Source organism: Dasypus novemcinctus, chromosome 8 (assembly GCF_030445035.2).
Source record: "Dasypus novemcinctus isolate mDasNov1 chromosome 8, mDasNov1.1.hap2, whole genome shotgun sequence".
In the NCBI taxonomy this organism is placed as follows: Eukaryota; Metazoa; Chordata; class Mammalia; order Cingulata; family Dasypodidae; genus Dasypus; species Dasypus novemcinctus.
Window position 1 is genome coordinate 88,731,987 of NC_080680.1, and position 12,217 is coordinate 88,744,203.

The 12,217-nt window shown below is 53.9% G+C and overlaps 1 protein-coding gene across 7 annotated transcripts in view; it reads right to left on the reverse strand.

Moving 5' to 3' along the window:
- Positions 1-12,004, reverse strand: part of CERCAM (cerebral endothelial cell adhesion molecule) — a 32,594-nt gene extending 20,590 nt beyond the window's left edge. Inside the window, exons 1-3 of one of the 7 annotated variants that reach the window (XM_058302314.2) lie at positions 4,345-4,722; positions 2,995-3,126; positions 2,285-2,432 (exon numbers count right to left, since the gene is read on the reverse strand). The gene's annotated coding sequence lies outside the window, so the exon portion shown is untranslated. Of the gene's footprint in view, positions 1-259; positions 855-2,284; positions 2,433-2,994; positions 3,127-4,344; positions 4,839-11,409 lie in introns of those variants that run through there. The other 6 variants (XM_023587244.3, XM_058302313.2, XM_058302319.2 and 3 more) reach the window with 6 other exon arrangements.
- Positions 12,005-12,217: the final 213 nt, after the last annotated feature.

Sequence of the window (12,217 nt, forward strand, 5' to 3'; positions counted from 1 at the left end):
TAGGGATGCCTGGGTCCGTGGGACTTGAGAGTCAGGAGCCCAGGCAAGTGGCTCTGGCTAGTAACCCTCTGCTACCCTGCTCAGCCTCATGCGAGGTCCCCGGTGCTGCTGCCCTGCCAATGGATGGGGGCAGTAGGGAGGTGCCCAGGGCCCAGACAGAGCCCCGGGGTTGGGGTCTCCACAGCCTGGCAGCTGAGCAGCCAAGCAGGCTGGGAATGGGGGGTCTAAGGTGGGGAAGATGCTTGGATGGAGTTCTTACCGGCTGCCAACTTCACGTCTCTTGAGTTGGGGGCTCTCTGGGCCCCTGTTCTGCTTTGTGGCCAAGGGGGCCCAGGATCCTGGCCAGAGGATGGGCCCATGCCTTGCTCCTGGTTCTGGGTGCAGCTCGGCAGATGGGAGTCCAGGAGCCCAGTGTGGGCTCCTTCTCCACCTCAGGTTTCAAGCCCAGTTCCAAAAAGACCCAGAGCTGGGTGGAGGTTTATCCACTCTCTGCCCCCCTCCGTCTCATCTTTCCTGCTCGAGGGTCAACTGAAACCCCAAATTCCAGCTGGAGACATCCCTGCCCATTCTGCTTAGACCTAGTATATCCTGGCACCTACACCAGGAATTTGAACACGCCCCCCTCATCTCCGGGGGTCCCACCCAACACCCACACATGCCTCTAAGGACCACCCTCTCCTCCTTGTTCATTCCTTCCTCTCCTAGAACCCCAGATAAGCTGTCCTCCTCTAAGGCTCTGCTTCTGTCCTTAGGAGGCTGGGACCAGGCCAGCTGTTTTTCCTGGGCAGCCAGCTGTTTTGCCCATTAGGAAGTAGCCCTGGCTCCTCTGCTAAAAACCATTGCAGCTGGCTGCAGCGTGGCAGCCCTGCTGGGCCAGGGCCTCAGACCTGTTAACTCCTCTGGGCCCAGGCAGCCCCTTTCCCCACCTAGTCCCCATCCCTTCGGTCCCCTTCCCCCCTAGTCCCCACAGGAGTAGCAGGAGTCAGGAGATTTCTAGAGACCCCAGGAAGACAGAACATTGCTACCCATCCCCCTCAACAACTGCTAGCCCATCCCCCTTGTCCTCAGGTGACCCCAGGTGAGAGGCAGATATGGGGTTCCTTCGAAGAGGTAAATGTTGCGCCTCACTTGTACCCTCATCTGTGAAATGGGAACATGGATAAATGGAATTAACAAGACCATTAGCTCTTCTGTGCCGAGCGCTAAGGCCACGCCAGGCTTTGCCCTCAGCACCTTCCAGGTATTTATTATCAGGTTATTGCTCTTCCTGGTGGCTGGGTTGGGTCAGCCAGGCCAGAATCCCTGCTCTGCTGTGTCCCTGGCTTCCTGGCTTTGGGCAAGTGACTTTACCATCTGGTCAGCAGTCAGTGGTCAGCATGTCTCCAAAGCTAGGCAATGGAGATGAGAACAATACCTATGTCTTTGATTTGTTGTGAAAATGATGAGATAATGCAGGTAACGTGATTAGCCTAGTACCATCCCCAGAGGAAATGGATGAAAATGTTGCCTTTTACTATTGTGAGACTATTAGTAACTCTCTGGAAGGATCTGAGTGGCCCACCCATGCTCCCCATGCCTGGCACAGGGCTGGCATATAGAAGGGTTCTGTCATTACTTGTGAATGAATGGATCCCAGTCTGGCCCCAGATAGGGAAAGCAAGTTGGAAGAGGTGGCATGATTTGCCCAAGATCACAGTAGGCTAGAACCCTGGTCGGGTGTAGATGCGGGTAGGGGGACAGGGATGAGGACAAGGACAATTCCAGGGCTGAGACCCTAGAAGGTGACTTGGCTGCCACTGGGTGGGATTTCAGGGTCTGGGAACGACCCCTCAGGACGCAGTGACCCGTGCTCTCCCCCTTTGTCCCCTCCCCCCTGCCTACCATGGGTCAGTTCCCTGGTCCCAGCCTAGACATCTGGAACTGGGGCAGACAAAGGGCTGCGGGAAGGGACAATAACCTTCTGTCCATTTTCAGATGCTGGGCCGGGCCTGGCCAGGGCTGGGGGCCGGAGCCCCTGCGAGGCGGTGCCAGGCCCCCCGCGGGCAGCTGACAATGTTGGCAGTGATGGAGAGGAGGCATTTCAAAGCGTTTTGTTCCCGGCTGACCCCCTCCCCCCTACATCTCGCCCCAGCCCAGGGTGAGGCCTCAGCCCCACCCCCAGCCACCCAGGCCTGGGGCGCTTGGGGACCGGCCACATTCTTGACCTCAGGAGGAAAAGTTTAGACTCTTTGCGCCCTGGGCAACAATAACAGTGTCACAGAACTGATTTAAGAGCAGCACTTACCATCACAAAGCAGCAGACAAAGGGCCAGGCTGAGAATGCCCGCCCGGGCCTCTGGGCCTACTCCTCCAACTGCTGCTGGTTTTTCTCCTGGGGCTCTGCCCTGGCAGGACTGGGTGCCAGGGCCCTGGCCTCTGGGCGAGCTGGGAGGCTATGAGGTGGGAAGGGGGTAAAGAAGAGATGGGGGAATTCAACTGGGAACCAGAGGGCTTGAGGGCTACTTCCTGCCCCACCATGAACTGAGCAAATCCTTCCCCGCTTTGGGCCTCCGTTTTGCTACTGTAATGAGGAGGCTAAACTACGAGGCCCAACGCAGGAGGTTCTGATCTGTGGGCAGAAGGGTTTCCATAAAATGATGATGATAGGCTATGAGAAGTATTTACTACTTCATTCTGGGCATTTCCCGTGTGCCAGTAACTGTGCTCACTAAGCCTTTTCTGGGACTCGTCCCCTTTTCTCATTTAATCCTCATTGACCACACAAAGCAGGCATATAATGAATCCCACTTTACAGTTGAGAAACTGAGGCTCAGGAAAGTTGAGTCACTTGTCCAGGAGCCAAGACTGGAGGCGAGGCTTTTCACTCTTGATTATATCCCAGTAGGAAAGCGTGAGGCACACCGAGGCAGCTGGACACCCACCCACCGGTGACTTCTGGGTGGGAGGGCCTCCCCTCCCAGCCAGAAGGCTATGAATAAATAAATGTCTGATTACCCCCAGGGGGAATTCCATCCTTGGAGCAGGTGCCTTTAAAAACTAGATTGATTCTTGTTTGTGAGCAGAGCTTGGCCTGGGCAGATGCACAGGTGCAGGGGAATGACCACAATGACCTTTAGTGGAGACCTCCTATGAATTGGAGGGAGAAGAGAACATTTAAGGGTTCTGGCTTTCGAACCATACAATGGTTTAAATCCCAGCTCTGACTCCATGGGCAAGTTAGTTAACTCTTGGTGCCTCAGTTTTCCAATCTGTCTAACTCAACCACCTCAGGACAGTGGCGACTATTCACTGAGGTTCCTGGAAAGCCTTAGAACAGTGCCTGACTGAGGCCTGCCTTTTCCTGTTTCTATTTGGCTAATTCTTCCCAGTCAGGTCCCATGTACCAGGATACCTCAAGATGGGGACTGCTGGGATATTGGGGCATACAGTCACCTTTGCATTTGCTTTCTGGGAAGTGGTTGGGCTTTAAATACAGCGTGAGGGACTATGGTTAGACACCAAGAGAAAAGGGGTCATTGCTCTCTGTAAGACAAAGACTGTCTGTGGCTCTCAGGGACTCTGAAAGAAGAGTTGCAGCTTCTCTGACTCCCAGGCAGGGGTTGCTCCTGCAACAAGGCTTGGCCATGGGCATGGTGCCTGGAGAGAGGATGGAAATGGCTAGATCTGCTCCCCACTACTCAGGCCCCTTAAATCTAGAGAGACTAAACTGTAGATGTGGAAGGAGAGAGATGGTCAGGAGCGACTTCCGGAGCACAAACAGTACTGCCCTTGGCCTTGTAAGGAGGCCCTGTGGGTTTGAGTCCCAGCACCATCACCAACTGGCTGTGCCACCCAGGATTAGTTGCTACCCCTCCCTGAGCTCGTTCCAAAAGCCTTCTGGAATCTGAAGTATTAAGAGGAAACTATGGGAAAATGTGGGAGGTGTAGGGAGTAGGGCATATGGAAATCCCTATTTTTTATGTAACATTTATGTAATCTAAGTATCTTTTAAATATATATATTTTTAAAAATTAAAAAAAAGAGGATACCATCACATGAGCCTCAGTGATTCCACAAGTCTAATAAAAAAGTTGGCTTGGAACCCAGGAGTCTCACACCCCAGGCTCCAGTCCCTCCTGCCTCCCTCGTCCCCAGACTTCACCCTCTAGCTTCTCTGACCATCCTTTCTGCCCCTCTCACCTAACCACCAGTGACACATGAGCCACAGAGAACAAGACAGGACAGAAAATGAAAATGGGGCTGAAGCTTGGGGACTCATGGAGCAAAAGGGGGTTCCAGGAAGCCCCACCAAGGACAGCCGCCCCCTCCCTCACTGCCCGGCTGTGGGACCAGGGGAGCACTCACCCAGGCAGAGAATTTTGGTTCTGCATTGGGCCCAGGAGGCGGATGGTATTGCCGGGCACGTCTGCCACAAAGTGATTTCCCTGCCCAGTTCCTGCTGCTAAGGGCTGCTCAGACGGGCACTCAGATCCCAGACCGCCCTTCCCGGCCACAGATTTCCCTGGCATCTGCTGGGCAGGAAGGGCACTGGCCAGGGGTTGGGCAGAGGGGCAGGGAGAGATTTGGGCAAAGGTGTTCCTGGAGGGCTTGTCCCCAGTCTTTAATGCCACTGCCCTTACAGAGACGGTGGGGTCTTCAGGAGTGGGGAGAGGGCAGATCGGGGAGGCTGGGATGAGCGCAGGCCCCTGCCCCATCCTCCCCTACTCTCACCAAGCAGGAAAGCGTGGCCCAGGCTGAGGTGTTTGCTTTTCCTGTCTCTACACTGCCTCCATTCAGAGCCGCTGGTCTCCACCCCCAGCCGGTGGCCAGTGAGCCAGGGAACCAGGGAGAGAGATCACTGCCCCCACCCTTCTCTCCTTCACACCCCTTCCTGCCATCTTCTCTGCGGGACTTCAGCCACGTCAGCCATGAGGATTCCTAGTTTGGTGGGGGGCGGGGTACGGAGAAGTAGAGGGGACTGAGCGAAGACAGTCCATCCCGGAGAAGGAAGAAAGAGTGAAACAAAGTAGAGAAGAGAGTGATGGGAAAGGAGAGAAATTGGGCGGGGGGGCGCTCTCAGTGGAGGAGGCGCCAGGCAGAAAGGGGGCCAGAGAGGGCAGAGGGGGGCAGGACAGGGAACCAAGGAGCCGAAGACTGGTACAGGAGGCAGGAAGGGCCTTGACAGATGTTGATCGCTGCCCGCGCTGCTGGCTCTGTGCCAGTCAGGGTGGGCAGAGCCTGAGGCAGACACCGAGCCTGGAGCTCCTGACCCCCTCCTCCAAACCAGTCTCTTCCTCAATCCTGGGACAGAGGCGCAGGCGGGGCTGAGACCTGGTCTGGGGTTGGGTAGGAGGAGGAGGGTGAAAAGTTTCTCGAAGTCAGAAGGCCATGGGGGAGGGGGGCATCTCAGGGGGTCCTGCTCTTTGCTCTCTCTGACTGTCACGTTGGTACATAAAGCGGGTAGAAAGGTCAGATGTGGCCTTTCAGGCCCGTGGGAAAAACTCTGCCCATTTCCCTAATCCATATTTATTGGTGTGAGACACTGGGGTGGGGGAAGCCCCCAGCCTCCATCCACCACCCCAGCCAGGCCAGGTTACCACTAAGAACAGGCTCCATGTCACCCAAATCCTACTCTTTGTCTCCAGATTGGCTCCAGAGTCCTCCCCCTTCCCTCCTCCCCTTCCATCCCACCCCCCCCTTTGGGGTTGCCAAGCAACCACAGAAGGGGAGCTGAGATATTTTCTTTATTACAAGCAAAAGCAAGACAGCATCATGGCCCCAGGAGGGGAGCAGGGTGGGGACTGGGGGCGAGGACGTCCTGTGCTCTGGGGGGACAGTGCTACCTCAGTTGTGCTCTGGGCATGAGCAGTGGGGAGATAAGAGTCCAAGCCAGAGAAGGTGGAAGATGGAACAGAGTGGTGCTGGTGAAGGATGAGAAGTGGAGCACACAGACATCAACCCTGTCTAGATAATGATAGAAGAAGTGTGCCAAGAGACAGGACAGGGGTCTGAGTCCCTCACCTGTAACCATCAGCTGGACGATACAGGCCAAGTCATTTCCTTTCTCTGGTCCTAAGAGTTTTTTTCCTGATAAAATGGGGGCAATAATATGTATTTTCTCACTTAGTCTTCACATTAACCCTGTGAGTCCTTTATTTTTTCCCATTTTACTGTTGAGGAAACTGAGGCCTAGAGACGTAAAGTCATGTCTAGCCCTAGCAGGTTATTGGCAGAGGTGGGATTCCTGAGCTCCAACTCTTTAAAAAAAAAATAAAAACTTTATTGAGATAGAATTCACATACCATACAATTTGCTCATTTAAAATATATAATCCAATGGTTTTTAGTATATTCACAGAGTGTGCAACCATCTCACAATCAATTTTAGAATATCCTTATAAGGAAACCCTGTACCCATTAGCAGCCACTCCTGATTCTCCCCCAATCGCCACCCCTTTATCAGCACTAGCAACCAGGAATCTACTTTCTCAATAATATACATCTGCCTATTCTTGACATTTTATTTAAATAGAATTAGCCAATAGATCTGAGCCCCAAATCCTAATCCCCAGTGTTTCCAACCTCACCGCATGCTGGAATTCTAGAGAAGGACCAGACAGTGGAGTGCCTAAAAACATGGGCCTTGGGTCTGGTTCTGCCACCAGTAGCTCTGTACCTGGAAGAAGTCATCTCCTCTCTCTGAGCCTCAGATTCCTTGTGTGGAAAATAGGGAGAGTTCTAATACTTCTCTGACAAGGCTGTGTTGATGCAAAAAAATGTGAAATATATGGTACTATTAACAGATTACAAAGCTCTCATCATCTGCCTGTTTATTCCTTTACCCAAGCATTTAATATTTATGGAGCACCTTCTAAGGATCAGTCATTTCTCTAAGTACTGGGCATATAGCAATGAACAAGGTATGATCACTGCCCTGATAAGGCTTACCTGCTAGTGGAGAGTGTGGTGGGCAAGTGAAGGTGGCTGCTCTGGATTGGAAGGCTTCTCTGTGCTGCCTTCACTCACCTCATATAAACCAAAACCTTTTATAAACTGAAACATGCTGTGCAGGAACTCCAGGGTTGGATATTCCCAGCACAGAGGTAGGAGCCCGACCGACCTTTCCCCACAGCTGCTCCCTGGGCACCTGTCTGCCATGCTCTGGGTCCTGGGTCTGCCTTGAAGCACAGAATTGGGGCCACAGCAGGATGGACACCCCCTTCAACTAAGCCCCCCCCCCAATATATACACACAATAACTCTTTCAATTCCACACCTTGAGTCTCAGCCGGCTAGCTGAAACATTCATGTGTCCACCATCAATTCTTTATTCATTTCATCTTTTACTCAAGCATTACAAAGTATTTTTTTTTAATCCACCTATCTGCTTGTCCATCCATCCATTTAATCTTTAACTTTATTTTGTACATTTACTAATTGAAAATATAAACAATTAAAAACTAAAAACAGTTGAATAAAAACACATTTCTCAGTTAAATGTACTAGAAAAAAATTTTTTCTTTTTTCTTTTTTTGGAGGTTTCAGGGAGGGGATTGAACCCAGGACCTCGTATGTGGGAAGCTGGTACTCAACCACTGAGCTACATTGGCTCCCCTCATCCATTTAATCTTAACTTCAATAAATCATCATTCATTCAACATTTACTAAGCATGCCCTTTGTGCTGGGCACTGTGGTCAAATCCTTATTAAAATGCCAGTCATGGTGGGAAGGAAGGGTCTGCTACTGGCCATCAGTTTTACCTGGGAGTGTGGACGACTTTGTCACCTTCTTCCTGAGAGTTAGTTTTAATAAGGGAGAAGGAAGCGAGCAGAGGCCAGGCATAGTTGAGTGCACCCCAAGCATGCACAGGTTGGCATGCACGCAGGTGTTCATAGTAGAGGGTGGTGAAAAATAATGATAATATCTTACTTGAAGCAGATGCAAAGTATGTTTAACTAACCCCAGGACATTACATCCACCTCTAGGGAGGCAGGGTAGACACATCAGCTCCACTTCACAAAGGTGGTAAGGAAGGTTCAGTCTACTGGAATTCATTTGCCCCAGAAGCCCAAGGCAATCCTGCCTCTTCCAGGAAGTTTCCCCACATCCCTCCTGTAGGAATGAACCTCTTGGTCTTCTATAATGCAGAATACTTTGCTGCTAATACTTCAAGTGTTTACCTGTGGCTCTGCTCCTTTCAATGCCACTGGATGTGGATTTGGGTGTCTGTTCAATTGTCTACAGGCTGGCTACTTCTGGAGGGGCAACATCAGGCTGTTCATCTTTCTCCTCTCCATTCCACTCCAGACTCCAGCAAACACATAATACCTTGCATACATCAGATGCTCACTAAATGCTATTCATCGCTAAGTGACCTGCTGGAGGTCATTTAGACTGACAAGCACACAGCTTGGGACCCTGCTCCGCCACCACCTAACCCAGGCCACCACTATCTCTCACCTGCAAACCAGCAACAGCCTAATTGGTCTCCCGTTTCCAGTTAGCCCCTGCCCCGCCCCCTTCCCCCCTTCCCAGCCATTCTCCACACTTCAGCCCCAGCAAACCTTTAAAAATGTAAATCTGAACTTGTCAGACCTTTCAGGATCCCCACAGTGTTAAGAATAAAATCACTAATGCTCCCGGTGTCCTATGGAGCCTGGCAGGGTCGACCCCAGCTTTATCTTGCACTTCCTCTTCCTTTCTGTACTCTCCCCACATGGAATTTCTTTCCTTTCTCAAGACTCACCAAGTTCTTTTTTGCTTGCTGGCTTTGGGGCAGCACCCCCACCATACCCTTCCCTCCTCCCACCCCAGCTGCCTTCACCTACCTGACTGTACCTTGGGGCAGCTCCCCCTCCCCCCATGATCCACCTCTGCTGCACACTGTCATCTCCTTTAGGGACATCTGTCACCTGCTGACAGCACACAGTAGGCATTCTATAAATATCTGTTCAAAGATTTGCAGTAGGATTCTTCTTGGCTCTTCAGGTTCCCTAAGGGTGACGGTGAGGGGAAATGACCTTCTTCTGCCCTGGACTGAAGGGTTTTGAGTAGCTCTAAGATACCCTGGTCGGGGGGTGGTGGTGGAGGAGCCATCCACCTAGGATGCAGCTGCCCTGTTCCCTGATCTGGGAGTTCTCCACTCCTGCGGAAACCACTCTCTCCTGCTTCGTTGTGTTCATACCTGGTTGGGCTGGGGCTTGATTTATAAGGACACTCCATGTCTCCTGGGCCTTGCACTTTGGGCATGTATTTATGTCAGTGTCTGCTAAGTAAGGGCTGGGAAACCATAGCGTCCTGCGAGTTTGACAGTTCTGGGTTCTAATTTTGGCTCCATCACTTGCCAAGTGTGGGCTAGGGACTTAACTGTCCCCAATCTCAGGTTCTTCATCTGTAAAATGGGGCTGATAATAGTGCCTATTTTCCAGGGTTGTAGAGGATTCAACCAGCCACTATCTTTGAAGCACCTTAGTGCTTGGCACATGTGGCACTTGTTATTGTTACTGTTGTTGTTATTATTAAAAGGCACATTCCCAGGAGTTGAGATCTGATTATCAGGGTTCCCTCTCTATAACACCCTGACTTCAAGGATTACTCCTCAGAAGTCATATTTTCTCAACTTTTGTAGGTAACTCCAAGTTATATGGTTCATTTTTAAGTCAGCATGCATGCAACCACCAATGGCTATCTAATGAATGGTTGGTGGGAGACAGGATACTGCACTAGGCCCTGGATGCACAAAGATCAGTAGGATCCACTTCTTACTCTAGTGAGGAGATGCAGGCAAATCAATAATCTCAGTTCACGGGGGCACATGGGGCTGCCCAGAGACCGCGGAGGTAAGGAGGGGAGGGCATTTCAGGGTATTCCAGGGCAGAAGCAGGAGTGCTTCAGGTGCAGGTTGTATGGGAAGAATGGCCACACACTCCTCCAGGCTGTGACATTCCCTGGGAAGGGCAGGCTGAGCTCTGGAACTGAGAAACTGGACATGTATTTAACCGGAGACTGAGTCAGACCTGATGGGGATGAAGGAGAGGTGTAAGCTTGAGGCGTGTGTGGGTGCAGTAGATCTGTGACAGAGCCCCTGCTCTCCCGGATGGGTGTGCTGTCCAGTGGAAGAGATAATGCCATGACAAGCACTAATAGATTCCACAACCCTCACACCCACCTGCTCCCCCACTCCCACCCTCCAAACCCCTTGCTGGACTGGAGGTCTCCTGGAGCCTGCAGGAGTCTGGGAATCATGCCCTTGTCCTTTATTGGGGGAGGGGGAGGTCTCCTGATCCCTAGTGGGGGTGTGGTCTCTGGAGAAGGCATCTTCAGCCTAGGATTTGGGACTGCACCCCTCCCCTCCTCCCTTATCCCTAAGCAAAGCCTTTTAAGGGGATGACCCTCTGACCTCCAGACTGTTCCCCCTCAGGGTCCGGTTCCTGAGGCCTCAGGTTTAAATGGAGATGGGGGACAAGATTTGGGCCTTAAGACTCTAGGGTTCCCTGAGCAGTCTTGGGGAGCTCAGCAAAGGCCAGGGGCCTGAGTCAGGTCCACCGGAGTGCAGGGCTGAGATGCAGGTACCTGGCCCAGGAGGAGGGAGGGGGTGATGGGCAAGGGGATCAGGCCAAGGGAGCACGCAGGACAACAGGAGTGGAGGGCGCAGGGTGGGGGTGGGTGAGGGGTCCACCGGTGCAGAGGGGGGGTGGCCCCTGGGGAGGGGCACGCTATGTCTTTAAGAGCTGCCTGAGCGCAGGTTGCAGCTGCCTGGCCAGCCCGAGAGACAGCGGAGATTCATTACCCGCCGACACAATGACCATTGATGGCCCCGTGGCGTTATTCAAATCCAGTACCAATTGCAGCCGAGCCCCTTTCTCCGCGCCAGGCCCGTATTGTTGGAGCGGCCCACTAAAAGCCCGCCCCGGCCCCGAGCCGCCAGAGGCGCCCGCTCGGGTTCAGCCCTGCGCCTCGCCAACCCGCCCGGCTCCCAGCCCGGATCCCGGGGCGCTGCAGGTGACCCAGCGGCGCATTCCAGCGCTCCCCGCCACCCGGGCCACCGCCGCCACCGCTACCGCCGGCGCCCCAGCCGCGACTCAGCCACAGGGAAGCGGAGAGCGCCCGAGCCGGTGCGTGCGCGGGGCTTGGCGGGGGGCGGGGGACCCAGGAGTCCAGCAGCCCGGACTCCGGGCTCGGAAACGCGACCCAGCCTTGGTCCCTTGCTTTCCGGATTCCCGGCTAGCACGGGAAGCCCAGGCTGGGGGCGGGGAGAGGGGAGTCGGGGTTCCCCGGGCCTGACAGAGGAGATTCCCCTCGACTTGGGGCGGCGCAGAGACCCAACGCCGGCTACTCTGGGGACCCCGGGCCGCGATCGATGGAAACCCGCCGGGGGCAATGGGGATCCCCAAGCAGGGTCAGGATCCTCGTGCTTGCTCGTACACCTTACCGCGGGATGGGCCGCGACCGCTGAGCGCCTGCGAGGTGGTCTGAATCGGAGCTCCAGAGATCTCCTGGTCTGGCGCTTTTAAGGAGCAAAGCGGAATTCCGCAGGAAACCGTGGCCCTGAACTCAGGGGCTTCGCCACTGATTGTCCAAACGCAATTCTTGTATAAGTCTGCGGCCAACCGAGAATTGTGGCTGGACATCTGTGGCTGAGCTCCGGGCGCAACAGGGGCGGGGGCCACAGGCATGGAGCTCAGCATCGGCGAGAACGAGACCCCTCGGGGCGGCGGCTGGCTGGCCCCAGCGCGAGGACCGCGGCCCCGACCGGGAGCGCAGAGGAGGGACGTCGGTTGCCTGCCACCAGCGCCGCCATCCTCAACCTCGTTCTTCCTCCTCCGCGGGCGTTCCGTGTCGGCTGCTGGGGTTCTCCAGTCTATCTGGCGGGGTTCCCCCTTTCAAATTTCGGCTGGGAACGAAGCTGGCACACAGCGGCGGGGTCCGAAGGTGGCCGGGGGAGCCCGCCCTCGCCCGGAGCCGCAGGAAGTCAGGGGCGAAAGAAGATGCCGGCGGACTGAGCTTGCAAAATCGTTTCGCTTTCATTCTAACCTATCCCCCCACCAATACCCCCCAAAACAAAACAAAACGAATTCTAAACCAACCTCTAAATCCCAAACAAACCGATCCCTCCAGCTAGTCCCTCCCGACGGGCTGATGGGCTGAGCCTCCAGCCGAGGCGGGTGTCTGAGAAGCGCTGGGAATGATGTGCTCCAGCCAGGCAATCTCAACGGCTTTGGAATTAGAAATTGGACAAA